General features: G+C 43.0%; 1 non-coding gene across 1 annotated transcript; it reads right to left on the bottom strand.

The window, feature by feature from the left end:
* Positions 1-828: 828 nt before the first annotated feature.
* Positions 829-902, bottom strand: Trnas-cga (transfer RNA serine (anticodon CGA)). Its single transcript has one exon. It is a non-coding gene; the product is annotated as a tRNA-Ser (tRNA).
* Between the last annotated feature and the right edge of the window lie 5,923 nt (positions 903-6,825).

Here is a 6,825-nt window from a genome sequence, read left to right as displayed (position 1 = left end):
CCCACCTTTTTGACGAGGAGAATCTTGCTGTAAATATACTAGTACAATCGTTATGAGTTTTAAATACTATGTAAAAAATCAATGTTGGTAATCGACAGTTTGAGAAAGCATTCCCATGACGTCCGTTCGAAGATGAAATGTCCTTGTCAACTTTGAAAAAAATAAAATCTCTCTTACGTAAGTCTGAGTCAGGAAAGATTGTCCGTATCGGTGATGATTTCCACTGAAGAGATCTCGTTATGGAGATCGCAGACTTCAATCAGCGGGTGATTGACAAGTCTGCACCAATAAAAAAATAAAAGAGTTAATTTTCAATACAAGCGAGGTAAGAATAAATGTGCTTACAATGTATGATTTGTCTCTTATTTCCAGTCTTTTAAATGACGAATGTATTTCGCTTCTAGTAGCAATGTAGTTCATTGTGTGACATAATAGGTTTACTGGATAACTGATAAATCGCAGGATGCTCTTTACCACAAATATTTTATTGTCATAGATTATCTCTAACTTTTCACCGGATAGTAAATTAGATTAAAAAGAAAAGAAAAGGGAACTGAATTTTGCGACCTTAACACACCATGTATTCTAGGGGTGTCTATGACAAGGAATGTCCGGAAATTAGGTACCGAGACATGTAATTTTCACCCTTGAAAGCGAATCACGCAAAAACACAACATTGAAACGTCGGTGCAACAGCCAACTTCAGATGTCACCGGCGGTTACGAGTGCTTCAGCCTACCGGTCGAGCAGATCTATGGTCTAGAATGAGATTTTCATTCTGCAGCGAAGTGTGCGCTGATATGAAACTTCCTGGCAGATTAAAACTGTGTGCCGGACCGAGACTCGAACTCGGGACCTTTGCCTGTCGCGGGCAAGTGCTCTACCAACTGAGCTACCCAGCACTTGCCCGCGAAAGGCAAAGGTCCCGAGTTCGAGTCTCGGTCTGGCACACAGTTTTAATCTGCCAGGAAGTTTCAGGTCTATGGTCTTCTCACGCGACAAACATTGGTTTTGTGGTCGCGTACTGCAGCAAGTAGATAGCCCAGAATTACTGGAAAGCACCGTAAATGGTGAAATAAGTGTTCTAGGAAAATTTCGTTCATTCAGAATCTTACCTGCTTCTTCTCTTCTGACGATAAATGTTTCTAATTTCTCAAGCACATCCAGATGCCTCCCCCTGTTGATTCTACGTAAAATATAAATATTTGGCGGAGATCCTGTGGTTATGTGAAAACATTTAAGGAATGTGTGCCTAACGCACATTCGCTTGAAGTGAAAGTCTGTTCATTAAAGCGAGGTTTAAATATTCTACTTGTCTGTGCAATGTATTTTTTTCTGCAGTCTTTCTACGTTTCTTAGTACCATTGTTTTCATCTCTTTTTCTCGACTCGGACCACCAGTCTGAATGTAGGTAATGGAAGGTATTTACCGCAAGTACTAACCGGCAAGAGGAGGAGAGTTGATGGCGTGAAGTTCCTGATCAACAGACTGTGCGCCAACGTGCTGGATTACATTCCTGACCTCTCCGCAGTGCCTGGTGGAGTAAGGGTTTGTGACACTTACGGCTGTCCCTCAGCCAGATGGCCACGTTGTTGTTATTCCAGAGTAGTACGCTTTGTGCGAGCACTGAGTTCCTTTGCTATATAACAAAAAAAGGTGCCATCCAAATTTTCGGGACTGGTGCTGCCATCTGTTGAAAACCTTACCTTTGGAATAATGATCACCATCACCCTCGAAGTAGTTCCCATCCGCACATATACACTGGTTCCACCGCTCCTGCCAGTGGTCAAACATTTTCTGGAAGTCCTGTTCTTTGAGGGTGTTTATCACCGCCAGCGACGCTTCTTGAATCTTCTCTAGAGCGTCGAACCTACGGCCTTTCAGCTTGATTTTCAGTTTTGGGAATAGCACGAAGTCGCAAGGTGCCAAATCAGGCGAGTACGGTGGGTGGGATACAACTGCCATGTTGTTTTTTGCCAAAAAAGGTCCAGGTGAGCAAGGACATGTGACAGGGTGCGTTGTCGTGATGAAGCAGCCAGTTCCCTTGACGCCAAAGTTCGGGCCGTCGTCTCCGCACGTTTTCACTGAGCCGTCGCGAGACGTCACAGTAGTATGCGGGTTTCACTGTTTGGTTGGATGGGACGAATTCTTTGTGCACAATTCCATTGGTATCAGAGAAAACGATGATCATGCTCTTCACCTGTCTCGCTTTTTGGGTCTTGGAGAGCCCGGGCTCTTCCACTGGGAAGATTGTTGCTTTGTATCTTGGTCATACCTGTACGTCTCCGTAGCACTTTTCCCGGGACGTGAACAGAATTTGATGCAAAAGCGCTGTTCTGTTCGCGGATCCGTCGTAAAATCCACAGACCAAACACAGAGTATTACGGAAATCACTGCGGACACGCAACACGCAACACGTCCTCCCACTCCGCACACTGACTCATCAGATATGCAGCTCTCGCCACCTAGCGGTATAAAGATCCAGATGGCAACATCAGTCCCGAAAATTTTGGATTCCACCTCGTAGACTACGTTACGGTCACCTACACCCAACAGATAGAATTAAGACACACAGCGAGGAAAGAGGTCATTGTGCGTGGAGGAACAAAACCCATTCCCATTATGTGGCTGAAGACAGTCCTCGCATTTTCCAGCCAACAATGTCATACTATTCCTTTTACCTCTTTCAACGACACATTACTACTACTTTTGTATTGTTATTCCCCCCTCCCACCCTCGCTTTCCTACCCTTCACTATGTTTTTATGTGTGAAAATGACATCTCCATTAGGTCGAAACAGGTTATCTAAATAAATAGTAACAGATGGTACTTTTTTTCATTATACTAACGGCAGTCACAAGTTCTCAAGTACTCCATGATTTAAATTAGAAATACATGTGACATGAATTTAGATGGGTGCCGTTGACATTTCTGGAAGGCGTCACCTCATCAGTAGAAGTATTGCGCTCAGTCTCTGAACCCTGTGCCTACCAACAAGAAAATATTTGTAAGGATTACCATTTTCTTAATATACACTATCTGATCGAAAGTATCTAGACACCCCTACGTAATGACCACTAGGTGTCACGAGAGGCGGAATCCGCTAGTATAATAGGAGACGAGCAGTATTGCGTAGTCAACAGAGGAGTAGTAACAGCAAAATGGGTCAGTCATGAGAGCTCAGTGACTTCGAATGTGGACTAGTCATTGGATATCACTGAAGTAACAAATGTTGGTGATGCCAGTGCGAAATGAAACGGGAGGAGACAAACACAGCTAAACGATGACCTGGCGCACCTCATTTAGTGACGGACTGACTGACGCTCGAGCACTGAGGAGGGTGGGTGTAGAAAAATAGGATGAAATCGGCGGAAGGAGTCAGTCGTGACTTCGACAGTACTATCAGCAGTCAAGCTAGCACAATGATTCTGTGTAAGGAGCTTAAAGGAAGGCTGTACAATGTTCGAGCAGCTTCTCAGAAGCCAATGATTTCTGTTACAGTGCTAAGCGACACTTCATATGGTGAAAAGAGCGACGTCATTGGGCAGTGGATAACTGGAAAACTCTGATTTGGAGTGACAAGTCAGGCTGTATCCTGTGGCAGCCCGACAGAAGGGTTTGAGTTCAGATGGCAATTTCATGGAGAAAGTTGATTACTATAACGAGTAATGGCAACAGTGAAGTATGGAGAAGGTGTTGTTACGGTATGATGGTATTTAAGGGTGTGTTTCCCTTATTGTATTTAATAAAGCACGAAAACCGGGAACACATTTTACACCATTGGGTACTAAATACAGTAGGAGAAGAGTTCTCAGAGGGTGACTGGTTCTACCAACATAATAATCCAATCTTTCATAAAGCAGTATCTGTGAGTCAATGCTTTGTGGGCAATAGCATACCTAAAATAGACTGACCTGCACAGAGTCCCGACCTGAACCAAATGGAACATCTGTGAGATGACTCTGAACTTCGACCTCGCTCCAGAGCCCGGCGTCCAACTTCACTACCTACTCTGTTTTGGGCTCAGGAATAATGGGCTGCCATCCCTCCACCCATATTCCGACCCCTCACTGAAATTGTCCCCTCCAGAGTTCAAGATGTCGTAAAGGCGAAGGGCAGACACACGCCACATTAATGATTAATGTCCACTAACAGGTGTCCGGATACTTTTGCTCGGATAGTGACTGTTTCACCATAGATTTTCAGCCTCGACTCAGCAGCTCTTGTCCGTGGCACCTGACCATATATCATTCTGGAACACTATTTTTTACCCCCCGAGAAGAGTATTTACACTCTATGAAAAAAAAGAGAAAAAAGAAATCGACGCACCACACGAATGAATTATCGGAATCGAACGGAAATCGGTAGACATGATGTGCATGTACGGACAAACGAGTGATCACAATTTCAGAAAATTTGAATGATTTATTAAAGAGAAAGAGCTTCAGAAACCGAGCAAGTCGGTAATGCGTTTAACTGCCGCTGGCCCTTATGCAAGCATTAGTCGGCTTTGGCACTGACTGCCAGAATTGTTGGATGTCCTCCCTAGGGATATCGTGCTAAATTCTGTCCAATTGGAGAGTTAACCATCAAAATCCAGAGATGGTTGGAGGTCCCTGCCCAAACGTTTTCAATTGGGGAGAGATCTCAGGACCTTGCTGGGAAGCCAGGGTTTCGAAAGCACGAGAACAAGCAGTAGAAACTTTCGCCGTGGGTGAGTGGGAATTATATCTTGCTGAAATGTAAGCGCAGGTTGACTTGCCATAAAGGGGAACAAAACGGGGCTTAGAATATCTTCGTGAGTCTTTTTGATTTATTATTATTATTATTATTATTATTATTTTACTGTGTATATCAGTCGATGTGATACAGTGATAGTAAAATGTATAAAGGCCACAATTCCACTAATTTAATCCATAACTAGTGCTGTTGCACTTTGACTTTGAACCATTATCTGGACAACACAGAAAAAAATAGTCGTGATATCACCCCATATTTAGTGCCACTTCACAGTGACAAAATATTTATCTAGATGAGGTGGCTAGAATGGTGGCAAGAGCTTGACCGCAATTTCGACTCTACCCCAGGTAGTTGCGAGTCGGTTCACAGCGTCGTTTTCAGGTAGTTCACCCATCCAGGCACTGTCGAGCTGCATTACAGTCTCTGAATCAGTTAACTACCTACACAAACTGCAAGTATACTAAAAATTACATATACAGGTGATTAGTAATACATAAATAGAGACCGAGCGAGGTGGCGTAGTGGTTAGCACACTGGAATCGCATTCGGGAGGACGACGGTTCAATCCCGTCTCCGGCCATCCTGATTTAGGTTTTCCTTGATTTCCCTAAATCGTTTCAGGCAAATGCAGGGATGGTTCCTTTGAAAGGGCATGGCCGATTTCCTTCCCAATCCTTCCCTAACCCGAGCTTGCGCTCCGTCTCTAATGACCTCGTTGTCGACGGGACGTTAAACACTAACCACCACCACCACCACCACCAACGAACAGACATCCACCAGTACATTTAACTGTTAACCATCCTGTTAAGGTAATATACGCCCAGAAGAACATTCATACAAGTGAGCAAAGACATAGAAAATAAGAAGAGAATATGTCGGATTCTGCATCGCTGAAATTAGTAGCCCATTTCTAGGTGACATTCTCCAGTAGATTGTAACACATCAGCACTATTTTCGGTAAGTACGTTTTTACGCTTCAGTTTAGGACATAGGTGATACAATTTGTATTACGTGTATGACAGGCTGTTTTGTGAGTTTTAGTATTGGCAACATGTTCTTAGCTTTTCCTTTCCACACAGTATTCAGACTTTAGATAGTAAAGTTTCTTCTTTTCAGGAACAAATTTACGTAAATATTTGTGACATGTTTATAGAAAGATGCATTACGCAACGTGCATGACTTCGTGTCACAAATCCTTTCGTTTTTTCTGGTCTATCATACGGCACAGTGCAGAATATTAGAAGGATGTGTATCGTTTCTGAAGTAGCGTTACAGTTAGGTTTAAGTTATTTCAAACTGCTAATATAACAATTTACTCTCACTTTTTCCGAAATGTTGGCATTTGTTCTGAAGGTTGTGTATCATATCGTTTTGAATTGTATTTGGTTTGATAATTGAACTGTACTTACAAGCGTCTGCTGTGATAACGTGTGTGTGTGTGTGTGTGTGTGTGTGTGTGTGTGTGAATGTGTGTGTGTGTGTGTGTGTTTTTCTGGTTTATGGGCGCTCAACGACGAGGCTATCTTCACCCATGTCACATCGTTAAGGGTTTTCGCACAATGCCTGCTGGGGGACGTCCTAAAATCTGTAAGTTGACGCACGAGGTTAATGAACTGGCAACCTAAAAGGCATCGCATAAGATGACAGCAGAATAAAATGACTGGGGAATTTATGACTAAATGGGACACGAATTACAGTTATTTTGATTTATTGTTATAAAACGATTGGTATACAAATGATGACCTGTGACAACATTGATATTATTCGAACAAAACCACTGATAAACCAAATCGCAACCTGCGGCAACATTAATATGATAGGACGATAGCACATCTGTCATAGACTGTCCAGGGGAAAGACACTGATAATCGTGTAGGTGAACTAACTATAATCACGGAGTGTCCAGTGACTGTCATGATGTTAACTGAAAACTATTACACAAGGGGCTACCTCACTGTACATTGGCGATACAATACAAGTCTTCAGAGTGAAGTTTAAAGTAACTGGACACTACAAAATGATTTAATGTCCCTACATCTGGTGGCTGCAGCTTGACCTCAACATAATGTTGCTGGTGGAGGCTGA

The sequence above is a fragment of the Schistocerca gregaria genome, chromosome 2 (assembly GCF_023897955.1).
Source record: "Schistocerca gregaria isolate iqSchGreg1 chromosome 2, iqSchGreg1.2, whole genome shotgun sequence".
Classification (NCBI taxonomy): domain Eukaryota; kingdom Metazoa; phylum Arthropoda; class Insecta; order Orthoptera; family Acrididae; genus Schistocerca; species Schistocerca gregaria.
The sequence above is the reverse complement of the archived record's forward strand: the minus strand, read 5'-3'. Positions and strand labels throughout refer to the sequence as shown.